The 16,505-nt window shown below is 44.4% G+C and overlaps 1 protein-coding gene across 1 annotated transcript in view; it reads left to right on the forward strand.

Annotated features, from left to right (window-relative positions):
* Positions 1-5,694: 5,694 nt before the first annotated feature.
* Positions 5,695-16,505, forward strand: part of RNF24 (ring finger protein 24) — a 103,237-nt gene continuing 92,426 nt past the window's right edge. Inside the window, exon 1 of the mRNA XM_063457609.1 lies at positions 5,695-6,038. The gene's annotated coding sequence lies outside the window, so the exon portion shown is untranslated. The remainder of the gene's footprint in view (positions 6,039-16,505) is intronic.

A 16,505-nucleotide genomic window follows, 5' to 3' on the forward strand; every position in this document is an offset into this window, starting at 1 on the left:
AGGCGTAGGTTACTTGTACAAAATTGTCCACTTGGTCCTTTAAATTGAAATACACTTGGAATTCCTGATCATTTTCACTTTAGTGAATAACCCTGTTGGGTTTACACACTGCTTGTCTCCATGATTAAACCTCACATCATCTCATCAGTGAATAAAACTGTACATTTGGGGGCTGCTAAATTTGAGTGCCATGCTCAAGTTCAACCACCGTAGACATGCTGGTGCACCCCAGATGGGACCTAAAGAATTTTGCTAGTTTGGGTATTTTTACTTTAAATGAGCTGGCTGAATTATGTGCTTTATGTGCATGGAGTATCCCATTTAAAAGGCAGTTTATAAAAGTGTCCATTTCTATGAGAAATCTGCATGTTTTAAGTTAAATAAACACACCTGACAGCCAGGAGATTTACTTCGGCCTTCTGTTAGCTCCACTGAGCTAACTACTCCACTAGAGCGTGCCTAACTTCTCCCCAGATCCTGCTCACAGACCTCACCTCAGTCCAGCGTTCTTCCTGAACACTGATTCAGTGCATGCGCACACGAGTGACAGATTCAGAGGCTTCTCAATTACAAACCTCTGATTGTTCATTTTCCCGTCCAGAAACTGATAGTCTCTTCCGTGGAAGAAGGGGAAGGCTTACAACGGCTGCAGCTATGTGGAGTGATCCTTTAACCCCTTAAGGACCACACTTCTGGAATAAAAGGGAATCATGACATGTCACACATGTCATGTGTCCTTAAGGGGTTAAACCTCCCAGAGAAGAGGGTACGGTATGAGGTAGGGAGCCATAGCAGCAACTTAATAGGGTGAATCCTCAATGATATTTGATAAAAGTGGCCATTTCTATGAGAAATCTGCACAATTTAAACTAAATAAATACCTGACTGACAACCGGGAGATTTACTACCTTTTCAACCCTTGTCATCACCGATTTTATACCTCTTAATCCCAATTAATCAATTAAGCATTATGCATTATGGTGATGACATGAACAATCATCATTTTAAGCTTATTGTATGATTATGACAGTGACTTCAGTTTACTCCAATGGCCTGCACTTGTCCCAGGATTAAATTCAGTAGAGCATGTACGTGACACCGTATGCTGAAAATGTATAGCTCTGGAGGAATATTTATACTATTATTACTTATAAAGCGCCAACATGTTCTGTAGCTCTGTACAATAGCTGGAATAACGAGTAGTTGCTGCCGTAGAAGTTGGATGTACAGGAACAGAAGGTGCTGAGGGCCTTGCTCGAATTAGCTTACAGCTATATTTTATTCTGAATGTATTACACTATTGGAGCTTTTCTTTTTTTCTTATATGTCCCTGGATTCCGAACATCTGGATGGTACACATAGCTGAGGATACAAGCAAACCCTACCAGGCTCACACGTATTATTGTCAATAAGACAATTTTGCTTTTGAATATATGTTATACTGTCACCATAGGACTTTGTATATTTCACTCCATTTTTACTAATTTATCCTTATTTTATCCTTTACCCCTTGGCGCAACCTATTGTTTTGTATTTCAACAATGTAAGAACTGCCTTTTCTCTGAAAAGACAGGGTTTACGTTGAAAAGTGTGGGGGGACAGGTTATAGACACAAGTACAACTACATTAAGCTGTAGTGGTTCTGTTGACTATAGTGTCCCTTTAAGAATTGTATTTGACATTGAAAACCTGGCTCCTGAATCAATTTGCTGGCTCCTAGATTCAAAGCAAATTTGTCAATATATATATATGTGTGTGTGTATGTGTGTGTGTTTATATATTACTCAATCATCTGGTGTGGTAAGACATAGCCTTACATATTACATGTGACAATATATGGTGCAATGATTTATGGGGCTGGCATAGATATTTTTCCAGGGCTGCTTTGTATCCCCAGTTCGACCCTGCACACACACACAAACCCACTCACTAGCAGGCACACACACACACACACACACACACACACAAGCTCACTCACTAGCAGGCACACACACAAGTTCACTCACTAGCAGGTACACACACACACACACACACACACACAAGTTTACTCACTAGCAGGCACACACACACACATGCTAGCTCACTCACTAGCACACATACACACACAGAGAAGCTCACACACTAGCAGGCACACACACACACAAGTTTACTTACTAGCAGGCACACACATACAAGTTTACTCATTAGCAGGCGCACACACACACATGCAAGCTCACTCACTAACACACACACACATACACACACAGAAGCACACTCACTAGCAGGCACACACACACACACACACAAGCTCACTCACTAACAGGCACACAAACACACACACACACAAGCTCACTCACTAGCAGACACAAACACACACACACACACACACACAAGCTCACTCACTAGCAGGCACACACACACACAATCACTGTTATGGCTGAGTCTTACCTGTCACTGGTAGGTGAAGTTGCCATCCAGCGAGGTCAGCAATGTGCATGGGGCAGAGCTTGCATGTGGGAGGTGGAGCTTCCATTTAGGGGGCGGGATATCTACATGGAGGTGGGGCATGCAACCGAAATTGCTGTAAATAGTGAAAGGAGACTGAGAGGTCTCCCTCCGGCCGCCAGCAGCCAAATTGCGGCCGCACAAGCCCCCAGCTCCCTGCTCTTTACTTTATTTAAATTACATTAGCCAGGATGATAAGGGCTGTCTGCCTGGCCCCAAGTGCCGTGGCCAGCCAGGAAATTTCCTGCTATCCCGGTGGGCCAGTCCGGCCCTGCCTCTCAATTGAATACACTGCCCTCCCTCCTACCAATTTAATACACTCCCCCCTCCTCCCAATTTAATACACTGCCCCCTCCTCCCAATTTAATACACTGCCCCCTCCACTCAATTTAATACACTGCCCCCCTCCACCCAATTTAATACACTGCCCCCTCCTCCTAATTTAATACCCTGCCCCCTCCTCCTAATTTAATACCCTGCCCCCTCCTCCTAATTTAATACCCTGCCCCCTCCTCCTAATTTAATACACTGCCCCCCTCCCCACATTTAATAAATTGCCCTCCCCACAATTTAATACACTCCCCCCTCCTCCCAATTGAATACACTGCCCTCCCTCCCCACATTTAATACACTGCCCCCCTCCCCACAATTGAATACACTGCCCTCCCGTCCCACAATTTAATACTGCTTTCCCTACAATTTAATACTGCCCCCTTCCCACTATTTAATACTGCCCCCCTCCCCACAATTAAATACACTGCCCCCTCCTCCGATTTGAATACACTGCCCCCTCCTCCGATTTGAATACACTGCCCCTCCTCCCCAGAATTTAATACACTGCTCCCCTCCCCACACTTTAATACACTGCCCTCCCACCGCACAATTTAATACCCTGCCCCCCTCCCCACAATTTAATACACTGCCCTCCCTCCGCACAATTTAATACCCTGCCCCCCTCCCCACAATTTAATACACTGCCCTCCCTCCGCACAATTTAATACCCTGCCCCCCTCCCCACAATTTAATACACTGCCCTCCCTCCGCACAATTTAATACCCTGCCCCCCTCCCCACAATTTAATACACTGCCCTCCCCACAATGTAATACACTGCCCTCCCTCCGCACAATTTAATACCCTGCCCCCCTCCCCACAATTTAATACACTGCCCTCCCCACAATGTAATACACTGCCCTCCCTCCGCACAATTTAATACCCTGCCCCCCTCCCCACAATGTAATACACTGCCCTCCCACCGCACAATTTAATACACTGCCCTCCCTCCGCACAATTTAATACACTGCCCCCCCCACAATTTAATATACTGTACTACAGCTCATCTTCCCGTACTTCAAGATGAGCTGTCTGCCAGTTCCACCCCAGCCTGCACAATCTCTTCTCTGCTCAAGCAGGTACTACGAGCAGGAGGGAAGGAGGAGTGAGAGGCTGGCCTGGTCTGCAGATAGCCGCCGCTGCACAGTCGCCAGGTATTACATCATATGTTGTTCATATCCGGCGGCCAGCGTGGACAAATACTTTATACTCTTGTGGGTTGTTGCTGGTCGCAAAGCCACGTGATTGGCCTCGGCCCGCAGAAGCGCAGGCTGATCGGAGCACTCAGCGACCACCCTGGGCAGGCGGCCTACCGGAATATCTCCTGTTCCAGGCCCTGTGGATGGATTATCTCCACAAAGAAGAAGTGCTCACTAACACAGATTTAGACATATTTGTGAACTATACTTGAGAGAAACAGGCCTTTTGTGTACATAGAAAAAGTCTTAGATCTTTGAGTTCAGCTCATGAAAAATGGGGGCAAAAACAAAAGTGTTGCAGTTTTTTTTATTGTATCTTTTCCCTGACATTTGATTGAATTCCCATTTCTCAGCCAGCTAATACAAGTTAGTGGCCATTCTTGTGTCCCCGATCCCTCTCTGTGTTACTCTCTCCTGGGTCTGTGCCCTGCCCCCAGTCTGTTTGCCCCCATCCCTCCCTGTGTTACTCTCACCTGGGTCTGTGCCCTGCCCCCAGTCTGTTTGCCCCCCATCCCTCCGTGTGTTACTCTCCTGGGTCTGTGCCCTGCTCCCAGTCTGTTTGCCCCATCCCTCCCTGTGTTACTCTCCTGGGTCTGTTTGCCCCCATCCCTCCCTGTGTTACTCTCACCTGGGTCTGTGCCCTGCCCCCAGTCTGTTTGCCCCCCATCCCTCCGTGTGTTACTCTCCTGGGTCTGTGCCCTGCTCCCAGCCTGTTTGCCCCCATCCCTCCCTGTGTTACTTTCTCCTGGGTCTGTGCCCTGCTCCCAGTCTGTTTGCCCCATCCCTCCATGTGTTACTCTCCTGGGTCTGTGCCCTGCTCCCTGCCTGTTTTCCCCCATCCCTCCCTGTGTTACTCTCCTGGGTCTGTGCCCTGCTCCCAGTTTGTTTGCCCCCATCCCTCCCTGTGTTACTCTCCTGGGTCTGTGCCCTGCTCCCAGTCTGTTTGCCCCCATCCCTCCCTGTGTTACTCTCCTGGGTCTGTGCCCTGCTCCCAGTCTGTTTGCCCCATCCCTCCCTGTGTTACTCTCCTGGGTCTGTTTGCCCCCATCCCTCCCTGTGTTACTCTCACCTGGGTCTGTGCCCTGCCCCCAGTCTGTTTGCCCCCCATCCCTCCGTGTGTTACTCTCCTGGGTCTGTGCCCTGCTCCCAGCCTGTTTGCCCCCATCCCTCCCTGTGTTACTTTCTCCTGGGTCTGTGCCCTGCTCCCAGTCTGTTTGCCCCATCCCTCCCTGTGTTACTCTCCTGGGTCTGTGCCCTGCTCCCTGCCTGTTTTCCCCCATCCCTCCCTGTGTTACTCTCCTGGGTCTGTGCCCTGCTCCCTGCCTGTTTGCCCCATCCCTCCCTGTGTTACTCTCCTGGGTCTGTGCCCTGCTCCCTGCCTGTTTTCCCCCATCCCTCCCTGTGTTACTCTCCTGGGTCTGTGCCCTGCTCCCAGTTTGTTTCCCCCCATCCTCCCTGTGTTACTCTCCTGGGTCTGTGCCCTGCTCCCTGCCTGTTTGCCCCCATCCCTCCCTGTGTAAGTCTCCCACTCTCTCCTGGGTCTGTGCCCTGCTCCCACTCCCCCCTCCTCTCTGTGAGTGCAGGGAGCCAGCTTGCTACCATGTAGAGAGGGAGGGACCTTCTTCAATGCTACGTGCAATATTAGGGGACCAGACAAACGATCATTTTTTTCCCTTTAAATCCCAGCAGCGGGGTCTCCTGCAGCCAGTAGCCATCTAGATTGAGGACCAGCCCCATCCCTCCTCCTCCCCTTCCTCCTCCCCAAACACACACTCACACTCAGACATGCCTGGACACTATATTTAGCTCCCCTGCTCTATGGTTTAATTTGTTTCACTCATAGTGCCACCTCCTCTTCCCTGGCAGTGCCGAGCCTGGCACCCTCTGTCTCCTGCTACCCAGACCATCGGTATCATTGGAGGGATTTACACCCATCATTGGAAATCTGTCAAATAAAAACACAAAAACGGGGTTCCTGCAACATCTGGACACTCACCCCCTGTCCACTCTACCAGGGGTGAAGGGTAAGTGCAGTTCCTGTGATTGGGGTCATTGATACATTGTTGCAATTCTGGGTGTTCCATTCTAATCTAATACCAAGCATATGTTGTGATGAGCATGCCATGCTCTGCAGGGTTAACATGCTGGGGTATTAGGGCACTTGCCCCACATACAGCAACGGGCACGGGGTATCAGGCGGCCTTGGGATCATCTGGAGTAGCACACCTAGCCAGACAGACTGTAAACAATACTGTCTGAGGATGATGGGAGTGTCTTTCTTATCTATGCTCTGGCTTGGCTGAGGGTGATATGATAACCCACTCTATAGAATTTTGAGGGCAGCTTGGCACGGTATATAATCTGTGAGGTTGTCTTGAATGGCTGGGGTTGATATGATTTGCACTCTGTCGCATCCCCCTAGATGTAGATTATATATATATATATTCGCAGTCTGCAGGTACATAGCATGGAGCTGCTAAGATACACAATTAATCTGCTATTTTAATATGGCTTTATCAGGTTCTGACAGCAGGCCAGGCAGGCATTGCAGGGTTGGTGTATGTCTCTCTCTATATGGGCATGCATTGTGTTCTTATAGCTCTCTATATAACCATTCTAGCCATGCAGATCATTCTTCCTATCTGTCTATTTCGATGCCCAGTAGTAAATGGTGTGGTGCCGTGTTTAGCTGGTATACTGTCACTGTGTACACCAGGCCCCAGTAGCCCCCAGCCAGTCCCTGCATTGTTGACATGTCTGTGTGCTGTGTGTACGTATCAGCAGTATTGCCATGTGCAGCCTGTGAAGGTGAATGCAGGTTGGCAGATTCACACAGCTCCAGGGGGGGTGTGCTCTGCGCAGATGACAGGGATTGGAAGGCTGAGCTTTGAATGGAAAATAGAAAAAAGGGGGAAAAAACATGAACTGTGTGTGGGGCACCCATGCAGGGCTGTGCTATTTCACTTACAAGGGGTGGTGTCAGGAAGGGAGATGGTGTCTGGGCCCACCCCTGTTTTCTAGTTGGTTGGGCTCTATTTGTATTTGTGGCACTCAGTCCTACTCTGTTACTGCTGTCACACAGGAGAGGCCCTGGATTCTCCTCTGTCACTGCTTTATGGATACATTCTTACATGCTGTGTGATGTATACAATGAGTGTTTGTATGAACACAACAGATCTGAGCCACTGCACACTTTGTATTACTAAATTAGGATACAAACCATCAGTTGTTCCTCTTTTATACACTGTTATTTTGATTTGTTTAAAATGTTTGTTGTTTAGGGTTTCCAGATCTACTTATTTTATTTTTTTTTGGCCACATTTCATCTAATGCTGTTGGTCAGTAGATTAAACATGTTGTCCTGCAGTATGTGGAATTCATATGCTTTGGGAAAGAAATCATTGTATTGATGGGCTAAGTAACATAACTAATGCAGCTTGCTAACATTTAGCCAATCACCGCTGTCCAAGTTGGGTGAGATTGATAATGTGGAAGTGTAAATTCTACTCTTAAAGGGGAACTATAGGCTAGGGATACAAACTTGTATTCCTAGCTCTATAGCTCCCTGAAGTGCTCACTCACACGATTCCTCCCCCACAGAGCAGAACACTTTTGTCACTTACCTGAATCCAGCACTGATGGCAGGCTCTGCTTTGCACCTCTTTTTCAAGGACCTAATGTGCATGCACAGTGAGCACATTTAGACCGCCTTGTAGGAAAGCATTTTATAATGCTTTCTTATGGGGTTTTGTGTGACTCTGAAAGTCCTTATGAAGAGAGCGTGAGGACAACCACCATCAGGTGAACAAGTCGCCCTACGACCCGGAAGTCCCTCTAGTGGCTGTCTGGTAGACAGGTAGTCGAGATGGAGTTAACACTGGAATGTAATTATTGCACCCAGACCATTTCAATGAGCTGAAGTGGTCTGGGTGCCTATAGTGTCCCTTTAAAACTTTAAACCAGCGTATATGTCCAGGACACTATAGGCAAGAAAGCTGCAGTTTTGTTTCTCAGAGTGTTCTTATAAACAGAGAGGGCATCCCGAATGGAGCTGCCTTGATAAACGAATGGTCTTCCAACCTGCAGCACGTGAATGCACTGCTTATCAACACAAAGAATAACCAGGTAAGAAAGTGGGTCTTGCAATCCTAATGCTGTTTGTCCAATTTGGATTGTTAGATGGTCCTTGAAAACAGAACCACAATATACTAGCTATCTATCCTAGCTTGCAGCTTATCATAATATCACGCTCTATGCATGCACACAAAAGCCTGCTTCCAAAACTAATTTTGTTGATTGATTTATAGCAGTGCTAATCATTTAAATAGCCAAATCTTCACCTGGGAGCTTAGAAGACAGGAATTATATTTGATCAGATCAGTAAAGTAAGATTAGACCTCGATTTTCTTTTGCCCGGTATGAAAGAAATCAAAAGCATTTTAGGTTTATCCGCAAAACACTGAAATTGAGTGAGTGAAGTGAAAATCAAGTTTTAAGCTGTGTTTTTCAATTTAGTTTTTAAGTTCACTAGGATTGAGTGTTTAGCCCCGGTGTTCTTCAATATTTAGAAATTTCTTAAAATAAAATGTAATAAAAATCTTATGATGTTGCAGCATGATGATATATGGTTAAAGGCCTTTGGGTCTTTAACAGTCTACAGTAGTATGTTTAAGAAGGTGCCACTAATTATGAAAAAAGGTAGTGATTATGGAACCAGGCGTGTCCTGCCCCTATCCCAAAATTCAAAACCATTTTAGCACAGTTTTACAATTTACCTGTGTCCTGCTGGGTGCCCATTGCCCCATCTGCTGCATCCAGTCTTCTCTTTGCTAAAACTGTTTGACATCTTACTGTAGGATGGCTTCGGGCTCTACTGGGACCATATCCACTCCAACTTGCTAATGTGCTTGGAGTGTTCCTTTGAAAAGTATTTTGGGATAAACAAGCTTTTAGTGGCTTCAACTAGAGGCACTTTCTCATAAAGACCTTCAAAAATTGAAGGTCTTCATATTCAGCATCATCGTGGTGCTGACCGCTGTGAATTGGGCAGACTAGATGGGCCAAATGGTTCTTATCTGCCATTACATTCTATGTTTCTAATACTTCTCATAGAGAAGCATTGGATTGCATACTTCTTTGTGAGAAATGTCTGATTTGCAGAGGGCAGCATATGTCCGTGGTCTCTATGAGAAGCATTGGATTGAACCAAGATCATCTGTTAGGATGTTCTAAGAAGAGGTGGTGTGGCTACATTGTAGAGTCTATCCCAGCACTGAATTACAGAGCAGAGGAACCTGAATCGTAACAAGGAAAAAGGAATATATTAAGTTTAAAAAGACGTATATTTATTCAAAACATTAAAGCGTTATTGTTTTAGACCAAGCTGGATTACAAAGAAAAATAAGAGATACACCTTGACAAGAAGAGAACCAAGAAAATATTTAGGGAAAAAAACAACTGTGTAGCTTACTAAACCGTTAAAGACTGTAAAGATTTAAATACGGTGTAGGCCATGCAATTTTAAGCCTGCAATTTTGGATAGTCTCATCGGCGTGTATAATTGTCTTGTACCATCCTTAATGCACACCTTCAACTGCTCTCTTTCTTCTGGTGTTGTCCCTGCTCCCCTTAAACATGCAGGTTACTGTCATACCTATGCCAAAAAAGCCTCTTTTGACCCGTCTTCCTCTTCCAAATATCCCTGCCCCCCTTTTTCCTCAAAGATTCTAGAAAGACTTGTCTTTCCCCTATTGGCTTGCTTCCTCAATTCCAACTCTCTTCGATCTGTCTTCCGCCCTCTCCACTCCACTGAGACGTCTCTGACTAAAGTTACTAATGCCCTAATCACCGCTAAGTCCAAAGGCCTCTACTCTATACTATTTCTTCTTGACCTCACTGCTGCCTTTGACTGTGTGGCCCTGTCCTCCTATCTCTCCCAACATTTATTCAGTGTTGACTTTTCCAATAACACTTCCTCCCCTTGTCCTGTTTCAGTTGAAGTCCCACAAGGCTCAGTTTTTGGTACCCTTCTGTTTCGTCTTTATACTGCCTCTCTTGGCAAACTCATTCCATTGGGTTATGCTGCCACCTGTAAGCCAGTGACACCCAGATGTATCACGCCCCCGCTGCCCTACAGCGGGTCACTGCTTGCCGTTCTTCCGTTTCTGACTGGATGTTCTCCTGCTTTCAGAAACTCAATCTCTCTAAAACAGTGCTTCTTATTTTTCCTCCTCATAATGCCGATCCTTCTTTTGCTTTCCCTGTAAGTTGATGGTACCTGCGTTATCCTGTCCTTGCAAGATTGCTGTCTTGGTGTTGGCTTTGATCCTGGCTTCACCTCTGCACCATATTCACACTGGTGGTAAAACCTGTCGATTTATACCTTAATGACATTGCCCGCATCCGCCCCTTTCTCACGCAAACTACTGCCAAAGAGCTGGTTCATGGTCTGGTACTTTCTCAAATTTTCTGCAAATTTCTCCTAGTTGTTTTTCCACAGAAACGATACTGCCCTGCTACAGTCAGTAATGAATGCTGCTGCCAGGTTGACTTTAATCTCCTGTCGCTGCTCTCACATCTCGCCCCTCTGTTGATCCTTACACTGGCTTCCTGTATCCTACAGCTGTCATTGAAAAATTCTAACCCTTACCTATAAAGCTCTAACTAACTCTAGCCCCTGTTACATTTCTTCACTGATTCATAGATCTGCCTCTTCTCAGTCTCTCCGCTCTACCGATGACCTTCTCCTGTCTGCTGCTCGCACTTGCAGATCTTCTCCCGGGCGACTGCTTTCCTTTTGGAACAGCTTGCCTACCCCCGTCAGAGTCTCCCCTAGTCTTCAATCGTTTGAGAAGTCCCTCAAGATCCATCTTTTCAGAAATGCTTATAGCGTCCCAGACTAACTTCTATGTCACAAATCTGTCTCAGACTCTCTCCTAAAGAGCCATACTCCACTCTCCCGTCCAGTTCTGCTACTTTTCCACCTTGTTTGCTGTCCCCTTTGATGCCCTTCCTATTGTGTCTTTATACTCTACTCCTCTAGATTGTAAGCTCGTTAAAGCAGGGCCCTCATCTACCTATAGTTCCTTTAACATTTTGTAATTGTCTCATTTTATTGTTAAAGTTCTCTCTCTTTTTAATACAAACCCTTGAACTCTAACGAGAAGGTAAATTGTCAAGTCAAAACACATACAGTCTAAAAGACGTTTGATTGTGGTCCGTTGCTGGGGTGAAACCAACCAAAATTAACAGATCTGTTTTATCATATCATTTTTCAGTTTCCAAGGCTCTATCCCTACTTACATTCTACCTGAAACTCTGTTTAGGAAGATACAGGGTCTCATTCTTTATGTCACATATATTTTTGTCACATTTAGTTTTTACCATTTAAAATGGCAATCTGAATACTTTCATATTTTCCCGACCCTTTACAAGCTTGTCTGTCCAGTTTTCTTATTCTTAATTTTACATCAGTAATTTTAAAGAGCATACCTGCGTCCGGTACAGAAGGTTTAAGAAAACACACACACAAAAAAAATGCCATAACTGTTAAGTGTGTTGCAATAGGTGATTTTTAGTATGTGTAAAAAGAAACACAAAACTTAGCATATGTGATACTTACAGTAAAAAACAAATTAAAAAGTTACCTGCGCGCTTCCCAAATCCCTATGCAAATTTAAACAAATGGAGGTTATTTAGGTTCTCCAATGGCCATGAAAGAGTTTAGCCCACCTGCCACATCAAGGCAAACATAGCTGTGTGATGCAAAATACATTTGTATTTATATTCACTTTTGTATCACACAGCTATGTTACAATGCTGCTGCCCATCATGTGTTCCTTATTAGGGGTTAATACGTATGTAGGGGTGTGTATATAAAAATAAAATACTTTTGCCAGAAGCTCAAGGATGCAAGGTGAATGGTTAGTGTAGGACCCACCTGAGAGGTTTGCCTTGACGTGGCAGGTGGGCTAAAGTCTTTCATGGCCATTGAAGAAACGAAATAACCTCCATTTGTTTAAATATGCATAGGGGTGTGGGAAGAGCACAGGTAACTTTATTTTTTTTTTACTGTATGTATTGGGGCTGATAGATTGTATTTTTGAAGTCTGAGATTTGTAAATTATCTGGTAAACACTGAGGCACTGAGGCTAGTGGTGTTGTGCAGAGAGGCACTGAGGCTAGTGGTGTTGTGCAGAGAGGCACTGAGGCTAGTGGTGTTGTGCAGAGAGGCACTGAGGCTAGTGGTGTTGTGCAGAGAGGCACTGAGGCTAGTGGTGCTGTGCAGAGAGGCACTGAGGCTAGTGGTGCTGTGCAGAGAGGCACTGAGGCTAGTGGTGCTGTGCAGAGAGGCACTGAGGCTAGTGGTGCTGTGCAGAGAGGCACTGAGGCTAGTGGTGTTGTGAAGAGAGGCACTGAGGCTAGTGGTGTTGTGAAGAGAGGCACTGAGGCTAGTGGTGTTGTGAAGAGAGGCACTGAGGCTAGTGGTGTTGTGAAGAGAGGCATTGAGGCTAGTGGTGTTGTGCAGAGAGGCACTGAGGCTAGTGGTGTTGTGCAGAGAGGCACTGAGGCTAGTGGTGTTGTGCAGAGAGGCACTGAGGCTAGTGGTGTTGTGCAGAGAGGCACTGATGCTAGTGGTGTTGTGCAGAGAGGCACTGAGGCTAGTGGTGTTGTGCAGAGAGGCACTGAGGCTAGTGGTGTTGTGCAGAGAGGCACTGAGGCTAGTGGTGTTGTGCAGAGAGGCACTGAGGCTAGTGGTGTTGTGCAGAGAGGCACTGAGGCTAGTGGTGTTGTGCAGAGAGGCTTGAAGACTATGGTGAGGCCTAATAGAAAGCAGTTGTTGTTGGGGGATTCCATCATAAGAGGTGTGGAGATGGACAATGGTGGTCTTGTGAGGTGTCTTCCTGGAGCTACTGCTCACAGAGACAGGAGACGTATCTGTAATATTGTTAAGCAAGCAAAGCAGGAAGGGGAATTGGATGTACTTGTCCATTTAGGGACAAATGACTTGGCTTGCAATGAGGTTTCAGAGGTTAAGGAAGTTTTTAGTGTTTTTGCCAATGATATACGGCAGGTTGCTTCCAAACTGTCATTCTCTGAAGTTCTGCCTGTGCATAACACTCAGAACGACAGGCGGATGCGTATTAGGGACTTTAACTTGTGGCTTGGTGAATGGTGTCGGGAGCAAGGATTTGGCTTTATTGCTCATGGTAGCTCTGTTTGGAATGGAAATAAACTGTACAAGAAAGATGGTTTGCATCTTTCTCAAAAGGGAACAAATGTTCTCAGTGAGCAGTTCAGAGGTTTTGCTAGGATGTATTTAAACTAGGAGGGGGGGCAAAAGGGTGATAAAACATCAATCCAATTGTCCCCCAAAACAAGGACAGAAGGTGCCTGTAGCAAGTGTGTTAAAAAATGATAAGCTTAGAGTCATGTCTACAAATGCTTGCAGTTTAGGGAATAAGATCCATGAACTTGTGGCAATAATGGCAACTGATAGTGTAGATTTAGTCGCTGTTACTGAGACATGGTATAATGAGAAAAATGACTGGGACATAGCAATACCAGGGTACTCTTTTTATATAGAAAAGACAGGGAAGGCAAGAAAGGGGAGGGGTGGCCCTGTATGTAAAGGATAGCATAAAATCTAGCCTAATAAAGGTTGGTGAGGCGAACATAGAGTCCGTTTGGGTTACGTTAGAATTTGGTAATCACACAGTAATTCGTGTAGGTGTGATTTATAGGCCCCCAGGACAAATTGAAGAGTTAGATAATCTACTAGTTGAAGAAATAGCTAAATTGACAATGAAGGGGGAAGTTATCATCATGGGTGACTTTAATCTTCCTGATGTGAATTGGAAAACAAAAATAGCTACTTGTGCCAGGAGCACACATATTCTAAACTCCCTACTGGGATTGTCTCTTAAACAAGTCGTTGAGGAGCCAACTCGTAAAGAGGCCATACTAGATTTAGTGTTAACAAATGGAGATTTGGTATCAGATATTACTGTAGGTGAAAGTTTAGGATCCAGTGATCATCAGTCAGTGTGGTTTAATATAAAAACAGTGACTGAGTCACGCCACACAAAAACAAAAGTTTTAGACTTTAGAAAAACAGACTTTTCTAAAATTAGAATATGTGTAAAGGAGTCATTATCAGACTGGAGCAATTTAAATGCAGTCCAAAAGAAATGGGATTATTTAAAAGTTGCACTACTGAAGGCAACAGAAAATTGCATTAAGCTTGTCAGTAAAAGCAAAAAATTCAAGAAACCACTGTGGTACTCCACAGATGAAGCCAAAATAGTAAAAAACAAAAAGTTAGCATTTAGTAATTATAAAAAAAAAAACAGAGTGAGGAAGACAGAATGACCTATAAGATTAGGCAGAAAGAGGCTAAGTAAGTTATAAGAGCTTCCAAATCACACACAGAAGAGAAAATAGCACAGTCAGTAAAAAAGGGGGACAAAACTTTTTTTAGATACAAAAATGAGAAAAGAAAAGTAAAACAAGGATTAGTTCGATTAAAAACAAAAGAAGGAAGGTATGTAGATGAGGATAAAGGTCTAGCTGACTGCCTCAATGAATATTTTTGTTCGGTATTTACAGATGAAAATGAAGGAAAGGGACCTCAGTTAAGAAAAAGGATAAATGAGTCATTTATTACACGTGAGTTTACAGAGGAAGAGGTTCTATTTCAACTGTCAAAAGTAAAGACAAATAAGTCAATGGGACCTGATGGAATACACCCAAAGCTATTAAAAGAGCTTAGTGGTGTACTAGCAAAACCATTAACAGATTTATTTAACCAATCATTGATAACAGGAGTAGTCCCAGAAGATTGGAAGTTAGCGAATGTTGTGCCCATTCACAAGAAAGGTAATAGGGAGGAGTAGGGCAACTATAGGCCAGTAAGCCTTACTTCAGTAGTAGGGAAAGTGATGGAAACCATGTTAAAGGATAGGATTGTTGAACATCTAAAAATACATGGATTTCAACATCAGAGACAACATGGGTTTACCTCAGGGAGATCATGCCAAACTAATCTTATTGATTTTTTTGATTGGGTAACTAAAATTATAGATCAGGGTGGTGCAGTAGACATTGCTTACCTAGATTTCAGTAAGGCTTTTGACACTGTTGCACATAGAAGGCTTATCAATAAACTACAATCTTTGAGTTTGGATTCCAATATTGTTGAATGGGTAAGGCAGTGGCTGAGTGACAAGCAACAGAGGGTTGTAGTCAATGGAGTATATTCGAAGCTTGGGCTTGTCACCAGTGGGGTACCTCAGGGATCTGTACTTGGACCCATTCTCTTTAATATTTTTATTAGTGATATTGCAGAAGGTCTTGATGGTAAGGTGTGTCTTTTTGCGGATGATACTAAGATATGTAACAGGGTTGATGTTCCAGGAGGGATAAGCCAAATGGCTAATGATTTAGGTAAACTAGAAAAATGGTCAGAGTTGTGGCAACTGACATTTAATGTGGATAAGTGCAAGATAATGCATCTTGGACGTAAAAACCCAAGGGCAGAGTACAGAATATTTGATAGAGTCCTAACCTCAACATCTGAGGAAAGGGATTAAGGGGTGATTATTTCTGATGACTTAAAGGTAGGCAGACAATGTAATAGAGCAGCAGGAAATGCTGTATAGGGAGAGGTATTAGCAGTAGAAAGAGGGAAGTGCTCATGCCATTGTACAGAACACTGGTGAGACCTCACTTGGAGTATTGTACGCAGTACTGGAGACCCTATCTTCAGAAGGATATTGATACCTTAGAGAGAGTTCAAAGAAGGGCTACCAAACTGGTTCATGGATTGCTTTATCCAGCTTACCAGGAAAGGTTAAAGGATCTTAACATGTATAGCTTGGAGGAAAGACGAGACAGGGGGATATGATAGAAACATTTAAATACATAAAGGGAATCAACACAGTAAAGGAGGAGACTATATTTAAAAGAAGAAAAACTACCACAACAAGAGGACACAGTCTTAAATTATAGGGGCAAAGGTTTAAAAATAATATCAGGAAGTATTACTTTACTGAGAGTGTAGTGGATGCATGGAATAGCCTTCCAGCTGAAGTGGTAGAGGTTAACACAGTAAAGGAGTTTAGCATGCGTGGGATAGGCATAAGGCTATCCTAACTATAAGATAAGGCCAGGGACTAATGAAAGTATTTAGAAAACTGGGCAGACTAGATGGGCCGAATGGTTCTTATCTGCCGTCACACTCTATGTTTCTATGATATGTACTATGGCCGTTGCTGAGTGATGGGAGTTTGAGCGTATGTGATATTACCTTTTAGATAAAGGGCTTGGTTATATCACCAGACATGAATCTGACATGTTATCCCCTCTGATTCTCAACCCTGCCTTTCTACAAGCTTCCCTTTTTATACTTGTAAAGAGATTTGTCATATTGAATTTACTTTGTAATAGTTTCAGATGTGTCTGAGTTATACAATAACTTCTTTTAGTCTCCC

The sequence above is a fragment of the Pelobates fuscus genome, chromosome 6, assembly GCF_036172605.1.
Source record: "Pelobates fuscus isolate aPelFus1 chromosome 6, aPelFus1.pri, whole genome shotgun sequence".
NCBI classification, from domain to species: Eukaryota; Metazoa; Chordata; class Amphibia; order Anura; family Pelobatidae; genus Pelobates; species Pelobates fuscus.